The following is a 26390-nucleotide window of genomic DNA, read 5'->3' as shown; positions in this document are numbered from 1 at the left end:
CACAGACACCTCTCTGCTCAAGGGTTTACAAGACTAGTGTTCTCTGCCATCCTTTAGTTTTGGTGGTTTTAGAACTTCTTTTGTCTTATCAACTTATTCAGGATAACTTAATGTAGCAAACGGTGTTTTAACCTGTAATATAGGTGATTTCAAAAGCAAAAGGCATGTGGTAGAGTTTATGTTGCCTTTGTGCATGAGATGCAGATCTTTCAACAGCACTGGCCATGCATTTGAGTAAGGTTATAGAGACAGGATCTGCTTTGCTGGTTTAAGTCATTAGGACAACAAGTGCTATGGTTAGAGAGGCTGCACCCAGCCTAACCTTTGAGTTAGGGTGTAATGGGATGCTTTTCATACTTCTTTTTAGTATTTCAACCACTTAAAAAGCACAAATGAACAACACCATGATAGCTATAACTTACTTATATCTCTGTCACAGGGCAAAATTATTTGATAAAACCATTTTAATGGTTACCCAGATTTTTAATGTACTCACAAGAAGCCCTAGTGCCAACCTTTTAAATCTCTGAACAGAAGGGGGAAACCAGAACACTACAGTGGTAGTGAAAAAAGATACTACAGAAATGCAGTTCCACAAAATTTGTTGCTACATACCTGTGGGTCTTCAAATAGTGAGATTTTAAAATTATCCCCATTAAAATAATTGGTTTCAATACACCACTTGTTTAAAAGCTTACTTGTTTGAACTCAGACTAAGCATAGTTTAACCATTCCATTGCCAATCTTTTGGATCCTGTTCCAGGATCATCTGGATAGGTGAACAGAGCTGAGCTGAAAATATTGAATATCCTAATAATTTGATTGGTCCATCCAGTATGGGTTTTAAAGGTCCTGCTTTGTCCCCCCTCCTTAGACTGAGGAAGGAATGAGTCATTCAAGAAAACTGAAATGTTACAAGGAGGTGGAATGAAAGAACAAACTTTCCTAAAGTGCTGGGAGTTTGGAAGTGCCTCAAATAAATGAAAGAGAAAAGGCTGATATATGAAAACTTCTTCACTTTTCCTAGAGGTCATTTGATGTAGTAACATCTGCATCAGCCTCAGCGCAAGTTGAATTCAAATCACGAGCAGAAAGCACAACTGATTGTTACACTAGGATACAACTTGGCTCCTCTAAGCTTTCAGAGTTACTTTTATACTGTCAGAAATGACACAAAAATCTCAAAAAGTCTTCTCATCATTTTCCTCGAGGTGCTTTTGAATCTCAATGTGAGAAAAATCCCCCAAAAGACAGCTCATACTCTCTTCTGTTACTATAAGCTGTTTTTTAATTTCCATCTCTTATTACAAAAATATGTACTCACAACTGAACATGAGCACTGATGTAGTCCAATTCCTCCTAAAAATAACAAGAGTTTCCAACACTTGGTTAGCTTATAACTTCATGTGAGCAGGTTTAAAGAAGAGTACTTGACATAGATTAGATGCTAGGTAAGTTTAAATGTCTTCTGATGTATATTATTGCCATCCTGTAAAAGTCAGTGATACCAATTTGAAGTGTTAGATGACAGACTTTAATATTCTTAATAGTGCAAGCTGATGAATACTGGCTTACAGTTACCTGGTTCTAATTTCACTGTTCTAAAATCACTCTACCTTCACTTTGATATGCATAATATGAATGAGATTGGATACTGACAGTATCACACTGCTGCTTGTTAGGCTACAAATGAATTGTCACTGATGCTGTTTGTTAGGCTGTTTGTAGTTTTGTGAGCTCAAGGTCAGCTGAATTCCAGGTGTAATGGTCTAGCCTGATTTCAGAAACAGGACTTGTCTATACTATACATATTTCTTATGAGGGAAAGACTTTTGCTATTAGCAGACCATATTAATTCTGTAGTGGTCTTATTATTCTGCCCTGTCTATCAGAATTTTTAAAACTGATGGCACTAGTGCTCATTACCAGAGTTTATTACTAGGCACTAGAGTAATGACACTGGTGTTCATTAACTGATCATGGCTATTCCTGTACAACACAAATGTCGACTCCTTTTATCTGCAGTCAGAAAAGCAGCAGAAGTATAACTCAATCTGCATGAACTATGATATAACAATGTCATCATATTTGTGACATCATATGAGTGTAATAAGCAACACAAGAGAACTGTTTGCTGCTTGTGTCTTCTTAGTAAATAGTACTTCTACTTAAACTCAGCAATACTGCAGTTGAAAAACAAAGCCAGAATATAAGCAGTTCAAAAGCCTTTGATTTTTCATACACAGTCCCAAGAACAATGCAGAACAATGAACTGCCCTGCTTTTTCACACTTCTTTTTTTACCTCAGGCAGTTATTCCAGCCTACGCCTGGAATCCCAGTTTGCTCCTCTGCAATGACTTAGGAAAACTAATTTTTTAGTGACTAAATTTAAGTGTTATATCATGGGACAAATTACATTTTATTACAATTCACTTTTCCTAGAAAAAAATATGTTACATTTCACAGCAGCTACATGAAGACTGCTGCTTTAAAGAAAATAAAAGTCAGGATAGTTTTTCATGGTAGCAAACCCTGGTGAATTTTCACAGAAGTTACTAAATTGTGCCAGTCACACAGAATTTAGCCCAGAATTTCTATTTTTACAATAGCTTTTGGGTAGCATTAGGTAACACTCACTGACCAGATTTATTCTCATGAATGCTGAAACTTCTGCAAGCTTCTAATATTCTGGTTAAGTGTAAATTAGAAAATGCTTAAAGTACCAGCTGAAGTAATTTTGGAGGCAAGATATGGGACATAAAACTGGATCTTCTCCTAAAATTAACAGAAAAATTTACTTCAGTCAAAATTTAAGTTACACAGGTATTCAGGACAAATTGAAAAAACCAAATAACTTTGTTTTGGTCATCTCTACCTGCTAACTTCTGATGGAAACAACTAAGCTTTGAGGTAACAATTAATTAGGATAGGATTTGTTTTGGTTTGGTTTACTTGTGCCACAGACAATACAATTCTTTCCCCTATACCTACACAATCAAACATCTGTCTGTAGATGCAACTGACTGCCCTTTATAGCTTGTGCCAGAGGAGCTCCATTTAGAAGGGCATATCACCCTGATGCCATAACTTTATTTTTGCTTGCTTTATATTTTGGGAAAAGGGCAAGAGTAATAACTGTGTCATCTCCTGAGGGAAAGACAGAAAGAAAGACAGAAAGACAGACAGACAGACAGAAAGAAAGATAGAAGGAAAGAGACAAGGAGAGAGAGAGAGAAAGATGAAGAGAGAAAGAGAGAACGAGAGAGCGAAAGAGAGAGAAAGAAAGAGAGAGAGAGAGACAAAGAGCGAAAGAAAGAGCGAAAGAGCAAATAAAAGAGAAAAGAAAAAAAGAAAAGAGAAAAGAGAAAAGAGAAGAGAGAAGAGAAGAGAAGAGAAGAGAAGAGAAGAGAAGAGAAGAGAAGAAAAAAAGAAAAGGAAAAGGAAAAGGAAAAGGAAAAGGAAAAGGAAAAGGAAAGGAAAGGAAAGGAAAGGAAAGGAAAGAAAAGAAAAGAAAAGAAAAGAAAAGAAAAGAAAAGAAAAGAAAAGAAAAGAAAAGAAAAGAAAAGAAGAGAAAAGAAAGGCTTTGGATTTGTGATATAGTTACAAATGGTGAGAATTTTGTTTTCAGTGGCTGTGAGAGTAGCAACTCAAATGGCAGAATTTCTAAAAGGAAACAATTCTCTCTTCACGCAAGAGCCTGTTGTCCCAGAGGCAGATGGCATGTTAGCTGAAGCTCAGGACTGTGCTAAAATAGCTGTACCTGGCCCTTGCTCACAGCTGGCTTGCAGCCAGCAAACTTAGTGTGGGATGAGCACCCTGCGTCTGTCTGCAGCTCTCTATATAGATATACCCTGAGGCTTCCTGGAAGCAGCTTCCAGCTTCCTCAATTTTCAGAGCTCATATAGGCTTAGAAATGCCTACAGGGTACTTTTAGCAATAACATTAGGCTGTTCTTTCCAAGCTAAGGAATATAAAAATGTAGCAGTGGTCCGTTCCTATTTGCCTCACTTTCTACACTCTGTCCTGGGAATCTTTGACAAACACTTGGTGTTTTCAGCACTGAACTTCCCCCACACATACACTTCTCAGGTCCATTAAGCAAGGCACAGGGTCATTTTGCAAGTCTCAAAGGAGCTATAAAAGAATGGGATGGGTTTGTGACACTGTGTGTGGGTTTTCTGTCAAACAGAGGGTTCAGAAGTAGACAACAAAAAAAAAATCCTGGAAACCAAAACAAGAAGAAAATAAACATCAAATTAGGTAAGTTTTAGTACGTCATTCAGCAAATTCTAGTACACACCTCAGCCAGTCTAGAAGCTTTTTTTGAAAAGCTTGTACCATGCAGTATTTAGTAGAGAACCAGTGAGAAACCTTGTCTCTTCTGAAGAGATGTAGAATATCCCCTGACTCTCTCCTGCCAGCCACCTGCCACACATACCTCAGCTACCCCATCTGGGAGGACAGACACAAAAAGCACTTTAAAAATGTCAAAACTGCAACCAACCAGGAATCAAATCCCAGACTTGTTTTCAGTGATCTGTGTTGAGCACCAGATAGTGATACACCGGGAAGAACCTTTCTTCTCATATACATCCTTTCATGATGATGGCAGGATCTGAGATTTTAGCAACTAATCTTTTTTAAGAAAGGGTAATGAGGAAGAAGATGTTTTCTCCCCTTATCACCAGTGTCCTGGTGTCACCAGTATCCTGTATCACACGATACAACCACACACCACAGACACCTCTTCCTATTGCCCCACAGAGTTTGACTTGCCAAGGTGAATATAAAGCCACTCTTAAAAGCTATTTGTTTAACGAATAGCTCTACTGGCCCTATTAACAATAATGTTAATGCATAGGGCATGGTGCTCATCAGGCTAAGGGTAGTGCAGGCTACTTCTTAGTTAAAGGCTCTATTTCCAAGAAAAAGTGTTACAAGTCAGATGAGAAAAAACTTAAAAATCCATTTAGAACAGAGTTAGGAGAAAGGACTTTTTACTCAGACTGTGAGAGAAGCTGGGGAAAATCCTAAAAGAACTGACTGTACTCTTCATGACACTGGAGTCTTTCCAGGGCCACAACTAATTCTCAGCCTCATCTAACATTAACAATGGATTTCAGAATTACTCAGACTAGAAAAATACACTGTGAGGTGAAACTTGACTTGTGAGCTCATCCCATACTTAGAGAACAGAAAATATAAAATATCAAAGAAGTCTCTGAAAAATGCAAAGTAAAAGTGGAAAGATCAAAAAGGAAACCACAAGAGGGCAGATGGACTACATAATGGATGATGAAATGATTAAATACAGAAGGAAAAAAAGGCAAGATGTCTTATCTCTTAAGAGAAACTTCATCTGGGGAAACAAGTATTTTATGCAGAAGATGACTAGTTAGGAGCATGAAGGGAATTCTATTTTTTCCTCTGAAAGCTAGTGCAATTTTTAGTAGCTGAATAGTATTATATCAATGGTTATGGAGATTTGGAAGTCCTTCAGTTATCCAAGGGGAATACTGACATACACACCTTTATTCCCACATGCTTTAGCCTCTCTGGAGAGACTGGTAAGCAAAGTGACAATTAAATCCCTGGTCTTGTGACAGAGACTTTTAAATACTCACCAGAAATTAATTCAGAGCTCAAATGATAGGCCAAGTCTTTATTCAGAGAAAATAAGAGGAACTTAACCATTTGAAAGGAAACTAGTTAGGAAAGGGATAACTTGCAAGAGTAAGGCATACACAGCTGGAATCAAATGCTTACAGAGACTTTCTTTGCTTACAGACTTGTTTATGATATCTGTGAAGTCCATGTTAAAGCACTTCCTCACTTCAGTGGGGTAATATTCACCTATATTCACTTTACCCCTAGAGAGCTGCTAAACTGTACAGGAGATTTTTAACCTCTTTCCTCTTTCTTTAATGTTCTTGAGCTCTGGATCTGTCCCTTTCACATTTTGAATTTTCTAGAGGACACTCAGTTTTGGGGCACATCAGCTGGGACCCTCCCAGTTCCCACCAGCACATTCCTTGGGGAAATATTCTGGACCTGCAGCTTTCCTGCTAAGGCAATCTGGCAATTCTGACACTTCCTTGAAAAGGATGCCAGAAAGGTTGCCAAACTGGGTGGTACAATGATGTGGAGAATAAAGCTGATCTCTCAGTTTACAGCCTGAGAGATGAAGGTTAGATGTTAGATGCTTAGCTATTTCCAAGTTCCTTGACCAGAAAGGCCTGAAACCATCAGCTGCCACTTCTAGCATGGCTATGTTCTCTACACTAAAACATTACAAAAATCTCCCATTCCCATTGCCTATCTGCTATGTACTTCATAGTAAATGCATCTGAGTAAACTGTAAAAAAAATGGTTCCTTTTATTAAATATTCACTCTACCATGTGTTTTATTCTTATTCCCCTTATAATCTAAAAGGCATACAATAAAAAAGAAACACATGCTTATGCTTCAGTCCCAGTTATGTTTAAATTCACAAGAGTTTTCCACTGACTCAAGAGGGAAGTGATCTGATTTCAAAAGACAAAACAATGTTTAAGAAAACAACTTGTTTAGTCAGATTAAACCCCACATTTCTTGATATCAGTTCACATTGCTACAGAGATAATGTGAAGGTCATGTGCTCTGAACAATACAAATATTCTTACCAGGGCATAGTTTATAGAAGCAACTGTGTTAATATCAAAATCTGCAAAAAAACTATTTGGAAGGGCTTGGAACAGATGTAAAAATGGGAAGTATCCTCATTAGAAATGTGAGGTGTCTGTTACAGATACAGATCTGTAATGGATACTGAAATGAGATTGCAAACACTGTAGGAGAAGTAGGCTGGATTCTTCCCCGCCTTGTAATGTTTTAAATCAACAGCTTTCAGTCCATGAGCTATATACTGACTTAATCAAGAGTCAATTTTGACACATAAAATTTCAGAATATAATGCAGCTTAGTCCCTTAGAAAAAGATGCTTATACAATGTATTCCTTGTGTCACACACAAAAACCCAGCAACTGATGGAAAGAAGGCTTTAAGTTATATGGGTGATGGGACCTGAGACACTGGCTCTCAGCTGCTTCTGTTCCAGTCTAGCCCAGGTAAGTATGATCACAGCACTTACTCATCCACAACTATTTCATGATCTCTGTAAAGTGAGCTACTTGTTAGCTTAGCTGCTAGTGGATATCTGACAAAAGTATCACTGGACCTTATATTTTTATTGTTAAGTTTCAGATTAACACTGCTAAATGAATACTGTTAGAGATAACCTCCTCAGATAAGATTTGAGATATATACATGGGAAAACAGAGAGAGGAGCCCATGCTGGAGCAGGTTTTCTGGGCAAGACTTGTAAACTGCCTGGGAAACCCACACTGGAGCAGTCTGTTCCTGAAGGACAGCACACCATGGAAGGGACCTACACTGGGGCAGCTCCTGAAGAACTACAGCCTGTGGGAAGGACTCACATTGGAGACATTCATGAAGATCTGTCTGCCTTGGGAAGGACCCCACACTGGAGCAGGGAAAGGACTCATCTCCCTTAGGATGAGGAAGCAGCAGCAGAAACAAAATGTGATGAACTGACTGGAACCACCATTCCCCATCTCCCTGCACTGCTGGGGACAAGGAGGTAGAAAATCAGGAGAAAGGTTATCTACAGGGATCATCTACTGAATGTTCTAAGTTGGAAGGGACCCAGAAGGATCCTCAAGTCTGACTGTTAAGTGCACAGTCCATACAGGGATTGAACACACAAGTTTGGCATTATTAGCACCACGGTCTAACCAACTGAGCTAACTCTGTAGGACATTTGAAGGAGAGAGAGGGGGGGGATGGTGTTTTTAAGATTTCTTTTCCTTGTATTAGCCTACCCTGATTTTGATTAGTAATAAATTCAATTAACTTCCCCAAGGCAAGTTTGTTTTGCCCATTTTATTAATTGTGAGTGCCCTCTCGTTGTCCATGTCTCAACTCATGTGCCTTTCATTTTATTTTCTTTCCCTTGTCCAGTTGAGGAGGGAAGTGACAGAGTGGCTTTAGTGGGCACCTAGCCAATGCTAAACCATCACAATTATACAATATCCAGTTCAAGAAATTAATTAAGATTTAAATCCATTACAAGTTGTGAGGTATCAGTTGGGTGGTAAATGTAGTTTACTAGCTGAACAGCTACATTTTGTTACCTGTTTTTTCATTTTGTTTCTTTTTTCTTTTCTTTCTTTTCTTTTCTACAGGGCTGTGACAAACAAGTTTATACACAATTCTAATATTCTGTTTCAAACTTCTGTTCTCAGTTGTTCATAATTTTGCTGCAGTCAAAACAATGTTAATTAAGTTAAGTTGCCTATGTAATAAATACTAAAAATGTCAGAATTAACTCTGACCCACTATGTATAGCAGAAAGCAGGCTATCACATAATATTTTTTCTGTAATTATTTTATTGCATTGGTCAAACAGTAAGCTACTCTTTCTAATGCGCTGGATTGGTTCCAGGAGTTCTATTTCTCCCCCTAATTGTGTCACAAAAATATTACATGAAATATCATCATAAAGGTGCTTTTCTGTGTTTTAGTCAAAGATTCACCCAAGCTTCTTGAAAAACTCCCAGGACTACCTTTTGCATCACTTCCATGATTGCTTTATCTGAGTAAATAACTAAACATAAAGTTTTGGTTAGTTCTTTTTTGTTCTTTGTTGTACATACAGGAATGAGCTTTGTACCATCAGTTGTTTACAGACTACTGGTTAAAAAGTGTGGTACTTCAGGATTAATTTATGCTTGTTGTAGCCTTAATTTTGACTGAATTAGGCCAGCTTCATTTTGAAAGTTTAACATTTCCGTGTTTCTCTGTTGTCAGGGGGTTTGCCTACAAAGTTTGTAGATGTCTGGGCTTGACCCCATGACACTGTCTCTTTAGCTGCTTCTCCTCTGAAGCAGTCAGGGCAGCTATTCCATCCAAATTCTTATGTATAAAATCATTAAGGTTGGAAAAGATCCAAGACCACCGAGTCCAAGTATTGATTGAACACCACCATATCAACTAGACCATAGCAATAAGTGCCACACTGAATTGTTTCTTGAACACTTCTAGGGATGGTAATAGAATTACACATACTTAGATAATAATATATATATATATAAAGTATATGTCTGGGTATCGATAGAATTAGTTTAGCTCTGCACAGTCTGGTAGCTATTCTTAGAGTATCTTCAAAGAAAAGAAGAAATACAGCTAATTCCCTATAATTTCCTGTATTCTTATTATTTGTTTTCTTTTTTTCATATCTGTTATGAGTAGAGATTTTTTTCCCCAAGCAGAGGTGAGATAAGAATGAATCACTGTGATTCTGCAGTGTCTCTGACTTCAAGTCTCCTTGTCCCTCATTCATTAAGTGAAGAAGTCTTGCTTGGATGTTGATTGTATCCCTTGACCCACTGATCACAGAAAATCCTTCCATCTGCAGGAGATTTCTCAGTACAGAGGAAGCATCCATGCAAGTTCCCTGCTGAGTAAATCACTGTTATGCAATTTGTAGTGCAAACACTTATCCACCTACATCTCCTGAGCTCAGCTTACACACAAAAGCCCTCAGGTAATGGTCATGGAACTCACCACCTTCTGCCTCATCATCGGCGAATTTTAATTCTCATTCCCCTGTGAGTTAAGCCAAGTATTTTGCCTGTAGGAATCTAATTTTATATTTAATATACAAAGCCATGGCAAATAATTGTGAGAATATCAGAACACTAATTTATCTCTGCATGAAAATATAACTGACAACTTATAACAACTTAGTGAGAGTGTTAAAAATTATCTTTTTCTATCACAGAACTTATGAAAGAACATCTACAGGAATTTAGAAACCCTACAAAACACACATTTCTTTAAAAGTTCATGAATTATTACCTACAACGAGTTTTGAATCAAAGTGAAAATACAAATTGAAATGCATGATCTCTTGTGTCAAGCAGTTTATATTCTTGATGTATGAATGAAAGGGAAAATAAGATGATGGCATGCTTTCCTGTAATTCTAAAGGAGGTTTCAGCAGAACAAGAGTCAGAACAAAAATTAATTTAATTCTGTATTTATACTGTTTGACTGTACTTAGGTTAGCAACTTTTCCGAGGAAACTTTCTGTTCAGATTTCTATTTTTTATGTAGCCTTAGTTTTTGAAGTTACAGTGAGGCATATACTGACTTAAAAATATACTAAAGAGTGAATACTGAATAGTATCTAGTTGAGCTTAAAATTTTATTATTTTATAAGTAATTTTATGCCACACATATGAAATCCACCACTTTCAGAATAAGATGGAACACCTGATTGTACAAATCATTTACAGAAAACAGATGTACTTTACAAGTTCTTGGTTACGTATCCATGAGGTGTATTTTGTAAACATAAACAGAAAGGCAAAACTTGATTTAATAAACTCATATTTCAAGAAAGCAATGCTGAGAGAATAAAGTTAGCATTTATGTGTGGGTGTTATTTGTTAAGTACTCCAAGTGAGATATAATTTACTAATCTGAGTCAAGCCAGAACAACAAGGCTACTTTGTTCATTTGGTGCTTTCTGTTCCATCTAGGCGATATGAGAGTCGAAGGAGCCAAAAATGAGACTTAACACATAAAGTTTTGAACTCTCTGACATATGCAGAAGAGAGGCCAAAGTTCTGCAGAGATTTAACAATTCCCATTGGAGTTTCAGGCACGCTATCAAGGCAGCCAGTACAGCCAGGAGTTTAGTGCAACAGCTGTCCCAAAAATAAATAAAGGACAATATATTCAGGGATTGGTACCTTCACCAAAACTTGTCAAGATGGACTTAAACCCACAGAAAAGCAGTCCTCTCTAACAGTAGAGGGGTTTTTTGCTCTGAGGCACATATTTTTATTCACTCAGACAAACCTGAGTTTGCAGTACCCCCTGCTGTCCTTGAGAAACCTGCTGCATAATGGCTGTTCCTGTATTATCTGCTGTTGCCCCTCCAACACTGAATATGTTAAAGTTATCTCACATGCATAGATTATATCAATACATTTTTCTGATTGTTCTGTTCACACATCTTGAAGCAAAAATGGACCACATTCATCAACAATAAAGTTTCATTCTTTTTAAAGTGAAGGTAAAGTTTGTTATATGCAAATCTACAAAACAAAAAAAATGGTTCACAGAAAAATTTATGCATCATCAGTTATCTGCAAAACCTCAGACACAAAAAGGAAGGCACATTTAAGCCCCAACAAAAAAAAAAAAAACAAAGAAAAGTGAAATAGCTAAGACCCTAATGATTTAAAATATATTTTAGCATAGAGGCTGAAAGCTCCCATGGGCCTTGAATTCTCTGAAAAAGTTATGTAACTTATTTATAGTAAATTGCAGTTTCTGCTTCAATCATATTGTCATTCTTAGGTGAAGAAATGAGGAGGTTAAAGGTACTGGTCTATGAAATCCAGAACAGCCATTTGGCAAATCCTGAAGGTCAATAAGGCTTTACTCAATGCATTTATATTCCAGTTTCTATATTACACAGGATCATTCCAATATACATATACAACAAGAAATAATCTTATCTTCTTCAGAAACCTGCCAGGATTCTAGTTTAAACAGGTACTCACAATGAAAATATAAAAGGCAGGAATCTATGCTTACAAAGTGTTCAAACTGATATTGTTAGGCCACAGTGCAACCCAAACTCCCATGGTTTCCAGGGACTACAAACATGAACAACACTTAAGGAATGCAAAGTACACTAAATGTACTATTTCGACAGACATCTCAAAATTCCATAGGCCAGCTTTTTCACTGGAAGGAAAAGAAAAAGGTTTTCTGAAGGAAAATAGTACTTCATGAAAGAACCTTTAGCCAGATACCTTAAATGATGCCTTCGCCTGTCTCATTGCCAGACCGATAAAAGTTACTTTAATAGATATGACTCATAACAGGAGTTTTAAAAATAATAACCATACTTCTAAATATAATGATCCCATGCTGTATGTTGTCAGTGTTTGCTCATAATTTTTACTGGGTGAGCTTTACTCTGTAGCAAAGAGTCACAATCTGTTTTTTCAGTTTTGGAGATTTTAAACCACTTTTCAAGAAGACGTGAGGTGGGTCTAGAACCACCTAATTATTATGGCTTAGAATATGCATAGAATAATGTTTTATGCATCTTTAAAACCACAAAATCACAAAATAATTTAGATCAGAAGGGGTCTCTGCTTAGCCCAGTACTCACCCAAGAGCAGGTTTCTTGGAGCTTTGTCCAGCCAAGTTCAGGCTCTTTCAGAAGGACGGAGATTGCTCACCCTCTCCAGGCACCCATTCCAAAGTCAATCACCCTCATGGTGAAACAGATTTTCCTAGTATCTAATCAACATTTCCCATAATCCAATCTGTTTCTGTTGCCACTTTTCCTGTCCCTGTATACCACTGAGAAGGGTCTGGCTCTGCCATCTTTGCACCCTCCCATTATGTGGGTTGGGAGAATAGTAAGATCCCCTCGTAGCTTTCTCTTCTGCAGACTAAAGAAAGTCTCTCCCTATACATCATGTGCAGCAGTCCTTGATCACCTTGGTAGCCCTGTACTGAACCCACAATTTGTATGTTAGCATCTTTACACTGGAGAGTCAAAAACCCATCAATAACAAGTAAAGGCTATTCCATACTCTTCTATACCATACACATACTATATAGGCACACATAAATAAGAAGAGAGATAGAGAGAAAATGTTTTGCATTCCAAGTAGCATTGTCTTGATTAGACTTTCATTATTAGGGCCTCATTACTTTTATACAATTATTTTCACTTTGATTTTAAATTTAATTACATTTAACAGTCATTTAAATAATTGATTGTATTGGGGGCGGGGGGGAAGAAGGAGGTATTTGTGGCTCTTAAACTGCAAGCACATGTAATTCTGGGTGAAAAATCATGCACACTGTAGCTGCTTTTGTGTGTTGAAGGCAGAAACTAGGTGCCAAACTCTGAAAATGCTCAAATTATTTAAAAAGCCATTAAGTGCTTGGGAAATTAGCATTAACCGCACCATTATTCCAGAATACACAGAATGAATGTTCATACAGTCACCACACATAACAAACGAAACCAAAAAACCGCCAATGTTCAGTAATGTGGGCTGGCAGTGACAAGGCAGAGCATTCCCTTGTGGAGAGGAGGCCTTTTCTGAAGTTTATTTCCTTCTAAGATAGGATGACTTCTTGCCTCTGCAGAAAAGGTCTGTCCAAAGAGCTTGCTTTCAATTTTGTGGTTACTACCCTTCCAAGAATTATTATCCCAACTGTGAGGGAGAACCCTTTTCTTAAGTGATATAAATTGCCTTGTGCAAAAAGTGGTGAGATCAGGCTTCCTCTGTTCCAGGCTGAGCTTATTTCAGTTTGTGTTACATCAACTGCTTTAACCAAATGGAACCCAAGCCACTTTAATACCAAATAAAGAGGTAGGTAGAGGTTTGCAACCGCAGAGCAGTTTGGGGTGGACATAATATAGCAGGCTAAACTTTTGTAAAACTTCACATAGTGGAATAAAACCAGAAATGGTTGTTGGTGGGGCTGAGTGTTGCATTTTAGGGGAAATCATTATTTTCCTCCCATGTTTTTTTCTTCTTTCTTTTTTCTTTTAATTTATTTTTGTTTATTATCAATCAGTTTAGTAATGAATCAGGACCCTTTTAAAAGGGCTTTTTTGAAAAAGTCAAGAAGTTTCAGGAGATTTTCAGAGACTCAGAGAATATCCTGAGTTGGGAGTGATCCACAAGGATCATCAAGTCCAACTCCTGGCCCAGCACAGGATCATCCTCGAGAGTCACATCACATGCCTGAGAATATTGTCCAAATGTTTCTGGACATCTGTCAGGCTTGGTGCTGTGACCATCTCCCTGGGAAGCCTGCTCCAGTGCACAAACACTGTCTGGATGAACACTTTTTTCTGATATCCAACCTAAACCTCCCCTGACACAACTTCAAAATTTTATTTGAAGAGACCTCTTTGTTGCTTTGGTTATCATTCATGCATGCCTCCCAGTGGTTTAAATGGGGCCAGAATAATACTGCAGATATTTGCAGATGTGATTGAGATAGTACTAGATGTATTTTCTATAGAGAGAATTTTGGCTTCTGTATGTGGGGGTTTTTTTATTTTATTTTTCTAATGCCTTTTCCTCTTTCTGATCACACTAGTAATCTAGCCTCCATTCATTTTAGAAGGAAAAGATTTCTAAAGGATATTGCACCTTGCCTGGGTACTTATTAATGCCTGTTCTTGTTCAGTGATTATACAAAGATTGTTTGTACAAAGGAGTTGCATTGGCTTGAGTTAAATGGGTTTTAAAAAAAACCCCACAATGTATTTAGGTCAGTACAAATTCCTGGTTGGAAACTTTTAGATAATCTTAAATCTTTAACTATATACACTTTAAGTAGTTTACTGAAAACAGCAGTGTCAACAAAAAAAACTTGTGCTAAAGCCACAAAAGTTAATTTTAAGAAACTAAGTTGCATTTTTTAGTAAATCAGACTTAGCAAATTCCCCCTCATCCCCCAGTTTTATTTTCAGAGAAGGAAGCATCATATTTGGAAGGAAACACCCCTTCCCACTACTAAAGTTGTGCATCTGTAACTAATTGCTCTACGACCATGCAACCTGATTGCTTTTCTTTTGTTTGCGACGGCATTGAAAGGGAACAGCTTCAGCTGTAGGTGAACTAAATTCCTGTTTGCAGAGATTTAGTTATTTTTGCTTCTTGTTTAAGGGTTTGAGATCATGCGTAAGGAATTTTTTATTACAATAGAAAAAAAAAGTTCTCAGAAAGGCAATCACTAAGGTGTGTTTCCTCTGTATTAGGCAACATATAAACCTAAAACAACAAAATAAATTTGTAATATTTTGTACAGATTTTTAAGTAATCAAGTATTTTATAACTTGTACTCTTCAACTTTTTGCTGTGTAGAAACACTGCATCTTTTTTTTTTAATTCTCCTAGCCACTGCATTGTTGAAGCCTTCTAATAGGATTATTTCTTGACTCTCCAGTTAGCACTATGAGATGGAGCAAGGCACTGTTCTGCAGTCCAGAATTACAAACTATGATCCCCTCTGCCTGTTAGGTTAAATCGCAGGTTCATTCTTGAAACACCATGATCTCCAAACACCCAGGCACTCCGCTAGAGATAAGCACAACTATTGAAACCCTATCACAACAAATGTAAACATGTATGTATATGTGTGTGTACATGTGCATATTTTTATACATATATATATGCATATGGGTGTATGTATATATGAATGTGGGTGTATAAAAGCAACATTAAAAACTGCCTATGAATAATTTCCAGAATCGCAAAGATCAAATCCCTGCTCAAGCAACACTCACTTTCTACAAGCAAGGGGAATAAAGGTAGTCCTGAAATATAATGCCTACCACAAGCCAGGGAAAGAAGATCCAATGGCCCAGGGCCCTCTAATAGATTGACTTATTCCTTAGACCATTCACTCTCAACTTGCTTTAAATTCAGGCATGCCAGTGAATCCTTATGCTACTTCTGGTGATCCCAAAGGAAAAAACAAGGTCTTTGTCTGTGCCTCTGTTAAAAAAGCTTTAAGGGATCTGCAAACACTAAAGAATTATTGGCTTCAAGCCAGGCACCTCACCTGGCATCAGGTGCATTAGTATATAATGGAGCTGCAGTAAATAGCTAACTAGAACTCTGGTCATTGATGGTTTTCAAGATCACAACTAACAGCTAAAAATTACTCCAGAAACCAGAAGGCAGATAGCACTGACCATAAGGAAGACTTACAAGACTTAGCAGGGAAAGAAATGTGTCTTAATAAGCAAAAACATTGATTTTGGGTTTTTTTCAGTGGCTCCAAATTGTTAGGCATTAAGTTTTCCAACAGAGTAGCCTACATAAAATGACCAGCGTGTGTAACAGATTATAGAAGTGCACTGCTCTTCTGATTTATGACACCTTCACAATCTTCTTCGTACTAGTTGTCTGCTCCCCTTTGCGCTGTGTTCTTTGTCCCATGGGCTCATATCTCATAATGGAATGAGATTGATCACCCCCCAAAAAGTACAGCCTTGCCATCCTTGAACAGGCAACTTCTATCCCTGGTCACAAGAGAGTCACCAGAGAATGAGCAGCTAGGTGTCTAAAACCTTCTGAAAAAAATTAGACAGAAACAATCATTATCTCTTCCAGTTGTTGTACCACCTTGCTCTTGCCTTGACTAAGTCAAAACTGCTGGTCCTTATCCATCACAACCACCTTCTGCTGCTACTAATAGAGCCAGCTTGGTCACCAAGTGTGGAAAAGGGGTAAAAATGACACTGAATATGTACTCTCAAATGATCACTTTTATGCATTAAACAAAAGAAAACAAGCAGGTACTGTATGGATCTAAGTAAGGTGACAATCTGGCCACTGGAAATACTCAGCCAGGCAAGAACAGTACTCTCCAAAGGGTACCTCACCCTATTTTATTAGCAAAGTAGACAAAATCATTTTGTGATCCAAGGCAGTGAGAGAATTAATACCATCAGCATAGATCTTAATCCATTTCCAGGAGGAGATGCTTGGGTGTTTTTGTTCTATCTAGCGCACAATAAACAAAATATTGTGGGTCAGGGAGCACTGTGGCCAAAAGACAGTGTGTTAACTGTCCCAATACAGCCTCAAAACAGAAATTAAAAAACACCAGGTAACATCTGGTAATAAGAAGAATATTGGATAATAATTAACAATGGATTATCACTAGACAGTAAGGAAATTGTGGGCTTCAAGTCAACAGTTTATGGTCCTTAATAAAGCACTGAGAACTACTGCCACTGTGGGACCCAACACTTCCCAAACACTGCCAGAAGTACAAAGGAGAGAAGTCTCAAACATTAAAGGGAATTAGAAGTGCCTCCAAATCTTCTATTATTCCAGTGAAAAATGCTGGCAATGATGATGTGACCCCCTTTGCGCTTCTACACCTCTCCTGCAAATGAATAGTTCTGACAGAATTGAGCAGCATCACTCATGAACTAGAGGCATCTTCCCTGCAGTGAAGGATATTCAAACAATTTGCTTGCGCAATGATGGTTTTGACTTACTTACCCTGCCCAGCCAAATTAAATCTGCTGATTATGATTACGCAGGTGCTGTGGTGAGAGCAGAAAGTTAAGCCTGAGAAGCATCAGTCTGGCCTGATGGCTCCAGAAATATATATAGAAAGCCTGGAGCTTTCTATGAAATAAGACTCCTCACCTGAAAACAGCCTGCACAAGCCTACTTTTTAAAATGAAGCAGGGATATGGTAACATGCTTAAATCAATACCAACAGTTGTTTTCAGGGATAAATAGTCTTTAGATTCACTAAGGTCCTTAAAATTCAGTACCATGTCAAATGTTTCCCTCTGGGACTTCAATAGTGGTGAATAAAATAAAAGCCAATTTCTTCCACTTGACCAAACTGTCTGTATTTCCTGTAGACCAATAAACTGACCATCTTTCTGGGTTAGATTTGTCCTGGCCTATGAAGGCAACTAATCTGCAGCAGCTAGAGAAATACTGCCACCTACACTAGCCTCTTGTGGTTCTCCAGGAATTTTCTCTTTCTCTCACTTTTTTCTCCCAGATGCATTGCAGGCAGGTGGGGGAATATGGCCTGCAGACCCTTCTCGGGACTCATCCCCATCATTTCTCCAAGGAAATAATGCTCTCAAGAGTGAAGTTGAGCTGCCATCATCATCATCATCATCATCACTGTTGCGCAAGATCAAAGGTGCACAAGACACTCACTGCAGAACTGAAGATGTTGCCTGAGTACTAACAGTCCTTTGAATATGTTTATCAAACAAACCAACATCCTGGAGGAAGGAGGAAAAAGAATTTGGCTCTTGCTTTCCCAGACAGCATAAATGAAAGAAAATCAGAACAAAACCAAAACAAAGTGAATCATGTATTCCCCACTGCCAATCTTGTGAAGTCTGACGCTGCAGATTCAACAGAAGAACTGGACACACAAAACATTGGCACTGCAAAGCAGCTGTGAACTCCACGTAAAGCCCATAGGTGTGGAACCCCTCTGACTTCAGCTGGGGTTAGTTAAGTGATGGGGGGAAGGAATCCATCTGCTTTCTATGATCAGGGCCTATATCACCAGTGGAAAACTGTGGTGTGGAGGTTAGGGTATGGCCAGAGTTACACACTGCATAGTCTGATCTAGTCTTTTCTCTGAAATCCTACCCCAAATGAAAGCTCCAACAACTTTCACGGCTCTGTAATAGTTTACTTCAGCTGAAAGAGTCTTTCTCATCTACACAACACACTAAGTTTAAAGATTTAATTATTCTTTAATGCACATAAAAATTATTGTCAGTGCTCAAAGGACAAAGCAATTATCAAAACAAAAGGCTGAACAGGAATGTTTGATTACTAATCCAAAGAGGAGATAGAAAGAAAATGTTGTTACATACCAAGAGTTTTAAATTAAATTATATTTTTTCTATGTTTGTATATCAAATAATCATTTCAGGTTTACAATTTAAGAGGTGATATTTATATACTTCCAAGAAAACACAACATGAAAATACAGCTTCTCAAGCTACAGCTAAACTGCAAATGTGCTACACAAACCAGTTGAAGACAAAGTGTGAACTTCGCTTGCCAGTGCTTGAATGCATTTTTACCATCATCACATGGAGTCACATCAGTTAAATACATAAGAAGCCTCTAATTCTACTCTTCTACAGTCATGCGTTTGTACACTCCAAAACGATATAAAACAAAGTATTAAAAATAGTTGTAGTGTAAAAAATAATCATATGTATCCACGGGTGATTCTCTTTCACAAAAGAGCTAATCAAGTTTTCTGTTTGTTAAGCTCACCAAATTTTTTCTTTCGGGTAGAATTTTGGGTTTGGGTGTTCAAATTATATACTGGAGGATGGATTGGTACAAGCAATGAATTAAGCACAAGTAATGTGAACTCCAAACAAGAGCACAAAGAAGTGAGTGAACTCTTGTAAATAATATCTGTTCTGTTTGGCCTATATAAAGCAGAAAATCAGGGATAAGGATTCTTGTTTCACTGTGTCCTTTGATACTTTTGGGAGGACTTTTGTGTCATATGAAATCTCTAAATCAGAAGATGTTCTGAGGAGTGAGTAATGTCCAAGTTTGTTTCCAAATGCTGCATTATGCACAGGCACTTTTGTTTGTTTGTTTAGAAAGAGACCCATGCCTTTCTGCAACTATGATGAGTAGTTTTTTGTTTATGTAAAACAGGAGCTTCTGCAGCTGTTTGCAGACAAAATTCTGCAGAGTGCTGAATACCTAAGATCACACTGAAGTCAGTGTGTGTGCACAAGTCAGAATGTACACAAAATTAGTGTGGGTTTCAAGTAATTATGTATCTCACAGCTTCCAACCCTTATACGTTGTTATCAAGATAAGGAAAAGGATAAACGTTGTAGGAACATGCCAACTTTTTGCTCTTTTTTTAAAAAAATAAGATTTATGATGTAGTACACATTGAAAGGTATCAGAAGAGTCCTTGAAGCCTTCCCAACTGTTCATTCCTCTGAAGGAAACAATGGAGCCTTCGCATCTATTTAGCACTTTTCTTCAGTGGGCATTCATATTTTATATTATATGGAAATCATCCAAATGGCAGACAGCAAATACTCTCTTTGTGAAAGTGTTAGATCCCCATTCTTGATCATCTTTTCCATGTTTCTCTTACTATTCACAAATTTTCTCCCCATTCCTTTTTATTTTTTCTAACTACTGTATTATTTTCCTGCAATTTTCCTCATTCTGGATTTTTGGCATGGTAAAATTTTAATATTCCATTTTAATTTTCCAAAGACTGTTTCCTTTATTCCTGTTCCATATCTACTTCCAATGATACAGTGTCTTTGTGGATTTGAACAGATGATTCCACATAAACCATGTGTAGCAGTCTGCTCAGTGGAGGGCAGAGAATCTTTATAAAAAGTCCCCAGCTGTTACTGGAAAACCACCTAAACTTTCACTAGTGGGTGTTTTTCTGTTCTTCTGTTCAGAATTGAAGTGTCCATATTCACCCCTCACAATCCATGTGATGATAACAGGCACACTATCTGTACCTCTGATTTAAGCTGTCACAAGGAATACATGTCCATTTGACAAACCCCTCTTGATGGTGATAGCAACTGATTTGCAATATTCCTGCAGCTCAGCTTCTGACAGTTCAGTCAGCCCAGAAGATTATTTGAGAAGTTTACTGAGATGTGTGTTTCTTTCGTTTGCAAATAAATCTTATTTTTGAACTCTGGATCTCCTTTCTAATTATGTCAGGCTCCACAGCCAACAACTGCCAAGTCTCCTGTTAACAAAGTTAGCTGATTTCCTTTCCCTAGAGACTGCCATCCATCCCCAGTGCTGTAAGTTAACTTTATGCCAAAGCCTTCTTTTCCCCCACCTAACTTAAGGATGAGAAAAGTCCTGTCTTTTAAGAAGAGGGAGAATTGCCTAAGTAATTGATTTTTCTAACACCAGGGATTCTCTGACCCTACATGTGATTTAGCAAGTGGATATTTGCTGGCATCTGTGCTTCAGTGCAGAATTCTCCCTGTCACCAGTATTCCTGGCGCAGTGAAGAATTTTTAAATGGGGAATTTACAGGCTAAACAGAAGAGAGTCTGTTCTGAATTTGCAAGCTCTAAAATACACATCTCCCTGTGACTGGGAAATCCAGAAATGAAGGACTTGGATTTTCTTAAGTAAACTTTGATCTGGGGCAGAGGAATAGGTGAACAGAAAGGAAAACATGACATAGCAGAAAACCACGTGGGATTTGTGTTCCACGTCTTTGCACTCCAGATCACTGATGTAAGTTCGAGCCTTATAAATGCTTTAAATCACCTTGTAACTATGGCACCATAAATGATCTTCAGGGCCAGAGAATAAGAGAGTTTGATGCTCTCTTATTTTTGATGACACTACTTCTTCAAAGAAAGAACACTAAGAAATGCTCATTCTAATTTAGGATTTTTTTTTTTGGTGAAAATGATACTGTAATCTCAGTATATTTTGGAAAGAATTTGTTGTTTTTAACTGGCTTCACAAATGATTATGTCAACAGATGCCATGAAATCTGGTTACAAGTTGAGGACTCAATTTAGGAAGTAAAAGTGGAAAAGGCAAAAATATAAAAATTATATATTTCTGCAATTTTGAGATGCTGTAAAACCTATTAAAATGAAAGCTTCACTCTATATAACTCATCTTCATTAAAGAACAAGTTTACCTTGCATTAAGATAAACTTACAAAACTGCATTACTTTTCTAACCAGTTATTTTTAAATGGACATGCTAATTATCCCCAATTGTCTGAATGAAACAACATAGAAGATTCTGGCAAAGTATTCTGCTAAAATACATAGTAAGAACAGAGTAGGTCATTCAATACCTTTGTAATTGTGGGTTCTTACAAGAGACCATTGAAATAGCTTGCCTTTATAATTCCAGGGCAGATTAACACTGTAATAGTAATTTATGCTATAACATCATGTTAATTTCAAATTTTCTGAAGTAGTCAAGACAAGAAAATTTTCTTTTTTATGGGCTACAGGAAACTGGAAATACAGAGGCAGTCTGATCTCCTGTTTATCTGAAGCTTTGTCCTCTGAAAACGTGAAGTCTCTCAAAAAGTTCAACTAAGCAGGATTTCTATCTATTGTTTTGGGGCATCTGGAACTAGTGGGGAACACAGTGTTTTCCCAGCTTAACATTTTGTTTTTCCATTGCACCCTGAAGCTATACAGTACACTGCCAAGAGAAAACTAATTCAGCAGTATAAACTAAAATAGGATTCTCGTGACACAAACTGCATAAATATGGTTTACTTGTGTAATTATTTTGCAGCAGTGATACGTCTCCGTTATGAAATCTTCAAAATGTGTGACATTTCTGATAATGGCCAGTATGCAGAGGCAAGCAGAAAGAAAATGATGAAAAATGTTATTGAAGAACGAATCAGTAATTTTTTAAGGGAAGGTGAGACCAATCATTTCTTTGTAACAACTGATCACCCTTTGTTTATTTTTTTTTCTTAAAGTAGATATTTTCAAGTGTGACTTCAGTAGAGTAAGAGTCAGAACATGTAGTTTTAAAAGATGGAGTTTTTAAAAAGTTTCACAGATTTGTCTTGTCAACTGTTATAACTATAGCAGAAAACAAGTACTTAAACTATGTTTTAAATGAGACTCTAAAGAAAGTATTTACTTTTCTTTACTATTTGACAGGGGGCTGGTGTCTTCATTAAAAATCTCCTCACCCTCAAAGCACCAAGTGTAACAACTTCCAAGTTTTTCAAATTCAGACCTCAAGCCTTCAGAATGAATTAGGACAAAATAATTGGCTTTTGGGAATCCAGAACAGTATGAGTGGCTGGTACTAACCTATCTACATATGAGGCCCAGCAGTTACAGCAGTTGATTACCACAATCTAAGCTATTAGTAAAAACTGTTTATTAGAAAAAGCAGCAGTCAAAAGGCATTGAAAAGGGTCTAAGAGCCAAACTATCCAAGGCGAGAAGGGGTCCAAGACCATAAAACATCATTCTAAGGAAGAACTCAATTAAAATTACTCTAATCATGTTCCTTACTTTATAAAATGGACTTAAGTGAGGCACAATGATACCAACTTAATGAAGAAAAAATGCAGTCCTAACATATGCATTTTAAGCAGTTAATCAGTTGATCTAGAAATCTACTCAGTTACTCAGCTCTCAGCCTTGTGCAGGAGGTCTGAGTAGCAGCACATCCTTCTCACATGCAGTCCTGCTCTCAGCTGTGTCTGAGAGTCTGCCCAAGATGGAACGATTGTTAAACTAAGGGTCTTAGAGGGTCTTCAAAATAGCTTCTTCAAAAACAAATAAAACAGGGTCCCACCAGCCATTTGAGCTTTTTCTCAGCTCCATTTATATGAAGTATCCTTCACAGTAGCTATTAACACCTCTTAAATCAATCTACTCAGCAATTAGCTCTGGCTTGACAAATCACTTGGGTCTAATTTCCATTTATTTTTCCCACAGAACAAAATGACAGGGCAACTTTTGAGCACTTTGGCAGTTTGTCACATGGATACAAAAGTTCTCTGTCCTAACAAAGCTCGAATAAGAAAATGCTCATAGAATCATAAAATTGTTAGGGTTGGAAGAGACCTTAAAGATCTCCTAATTCCAACACCCCAGAAACAGGCAGGGACACCTTGCTGGCAGGTCGACTAGACCTGGTTGCTCAAAGCCCCATGCAACCTGGTCTTGAATACTTCCTTGGATGGGGCATCCCAACAACTTCTCTGGGCAACCAGTGTCTCACCACAGAGTAAAGAATTTCTCCCTAATATTTAATCTAAACCTACCCTCTTCAGTTTAAAGCCATCACCCCTTGTCTTATTACTACATGCCTTGTGAAAAGTCCCTTTCCAACCTTCATATAGGCCCCTTTTAGGCACTGGAAGATGTTCCCAAAGCCTTCTTTTCTCCAGGCTGAGCTGTCCCAACTTCTCACCTTGTCCTCATAGGAGAGGTGCTCCAGTCCTCTGACCACCTTTGTGGCCTTCTTCTGCACTTGCTCCAACAGGTCCCCATCCTTCTTATGTTGGGGATGCCAGAGCTGGATGCAGTCCTCTGGGTAAGGTCTCAAGAGAGCAGAGTAGAGGGAGAGAATCACCTCCCTTGACATGCTGGCCACACAGGACACATTTAGCTTTCTGGGCTGAAGTGCACATTGCCAGGTCATGGCAGACTTCTCATCCACCAACACCCTCAAGTCCTTCTCTGCAAGGCTGTTCACAATCCACTCTCTGCCCAGTCTGTATTTATACTTGCACTGAGCCTTTTTGAACTTCCTGAGGAATGCACAGACCCACCTATCAAGCCTGTCAGGGTCCCTCTGGATGTCATTCCCTTCAGCATGTCATTGGCAAATTTGCTGAAGGTGCCCCCAGTCCCAGTGCCCATGTTGCCAACAAAGATGTTAGACAGTGCCAGTCTGAACACTGACCGTGACGAACAACACTAATCACTCCGTGATCATTCATAATAAAGAACTTCCTAACATATTGGATCAGATAAACTACTGATAAGAAGTTGGTAAAATTACTCTTCATCCCAGGTACTAGGGGAAAGAACAACAAATACATGAGGAAAAGTGGGTATTATTTCTACAAGCACCACTTCTTATCAGGACATTACGTATTTTGTCTGTAATATGCAGATGGTAACATGAAAACAACAGTGAATCAGGGATGGGAAGAGTTAATTTGGGGGGCATTCTTCATTGGGTCTGTTCATGCCTGTCTGTCATGACCTGGACACCAAATCCAGGGGCAGAAATTCCTTTACTATGTTGGGAATAAATCCCTTTTGCCTCTATGGAAGAGCAGGGAGAGTGTTCCAAGTGTTTGAGTCATAGGAAACAACATATGAAGTGCTTTAACTGCCCTAACTTCTACTGAAGCCATCAAAGTTGCATATGTACAGAAAGAGGCCCTATGGAAATAGGAGTGATTTCATCAAAAGGTACTGACTGGAATCCCTATGGGACACCAGTAACTCTTGGCTTTCCAGCTCTTCTTGACTGCTGCAAGAGTTAAGCTCTCTCCCTACCTCAAAGGGTCTCAAAAATCCCGAGAGTTTAGCAAACAATTAATGAAAAGAGACCTGCAGCTAACTGGACAAGTTCACACATCAGAAAGCAATCGTTACATTGTATGTTACTAGCAGGTGGTTAACCATGAATGTTTGTTACTTGTCAGCTACAAACCTACTTTGATTTCTTTGTAACAAACCATGAATGTTTGTTACTTGTCAGCTACAAATCTACTTTGATTTCTTTGTAGGGGACCAGTGCTCTTTGTTAATAGCTATTAAAAATTATTGATAACAACCCAATGTTCATCACAGTTTTGTTTCATAACAGACTTAATCACATATCTGTTGGCCTTGATAGATTAGCCACATGAAATTCTTATATTTAATACTCATTCTTAATCTTGATTTACTGCCTTAGAAAATTTCTATTTGAATTATGCTGGTTATTGACACCAAGACAATTTTTACTCATACATAAACCAAAATGTAAGATCTACAGTCCTGATATAAGTTTAAAAAGGCCTATGTGCTTGACTCTACAAATTAATCTCTAAAACTGCAATTTATTAGAGAAGATGCTTATCTTCCCTTTTCACTCTTCTTCCACACTCACTGTTTATTGATTTATGTCTTGGTCACAAGGGCACTTACACAAACCTGACTTTATGGTATTATTCATGACAGCAGCTTGTGTGGCATGAGTTTCCAGAACTTATCATCTTAGGTGGGAACAACTCCTCTTTTGCTGAGTCAACTCACATTGAGCAAGCACCTTTGATAACACCAGAGAGACAGTGGAGAAATTAGAATAGTAAAATGTGAAGTAGCTATGCTTGAGACAGGTGGACCAAATGACAGACGTGCCTCCATATTATTCAAAAGAATAATGCATTTCCATGAAATGCCTAAAAGCAGCAGTTTTCCAGCCCTCTGAACTATAAAATGACCACAGTGAACCTTGGAAACATACTGCAGACTATCATGTGTCCATGTTACCATTCTTTTTTCAAGTGTAAAATCTACAATATTGTTATAGTTCTATGTTTCAGCATCTCATGGCTATGCAAACTCTATTTACAAACTCAAGCTTGAGTGGAGTGTTGAAGTAAGAGAAGGCTTCTCTGAACATGGTATTTTTCTGGAAAGATTCTGTGCTTACTTTGTTTGCTATGATGTAAACTAAAAAGAGTGGGTTTATACATCAAGAAAAATACAAGTGGATGAGGGTAAAACATCAGAAAAATATTAAAGTGAAGATGTAAGAAAATGACTAAAATAAACTGCAAGATAAAGTTTGTTTTCTCAACACATATGGTGGGTTCTCTGATATACAGGACACCAGGAACTAGCTCCAAGAGTTTTCATTCTTTAGGGATATGGGCAAACACTCATTTTACCTTTCACAACAATTCTGCTGCATTTTTAGGTTGCTATTCTTTGGCTCCCACAGCAACGCTAGGAACATCCTTACCTGCAATACAAGTAACAAGATATGCAAGGGCTAGGCTTATTCTTCTACACACACTTGATTTTACAGAGATAACAGCTTGGGACTGTAATCTGCCAGCAGGATCAATGGAACCACTTATGTCCATACAATTCAGAGTCTCACGCAGATTCCGAGGTGCTTTGTAGCCACACCTTTGCCCAAAATTATTAACAATATTGTAGAATCCTATCATTATATTAAAAAAAATATTATAAAACAGAAGCGGGGG

This window comes from Lichenostomus cassidix, chromosome 2 (genome assembly GCF_008360975.1).
Source record: "Lichenostomus cassidix isolate B80296 chromosome 2, HeHo_3.0, whole genome shotgun sequence".
Lineage (NCBI taxonomy): Eukaryota > Metazoa > Chordata > Aves > Passeriformes > Meliphagidae > Lichenostomus > Lichenostomus cassidix.
This window is presented reverse-complemented; position numbering follows the sequence as displayed.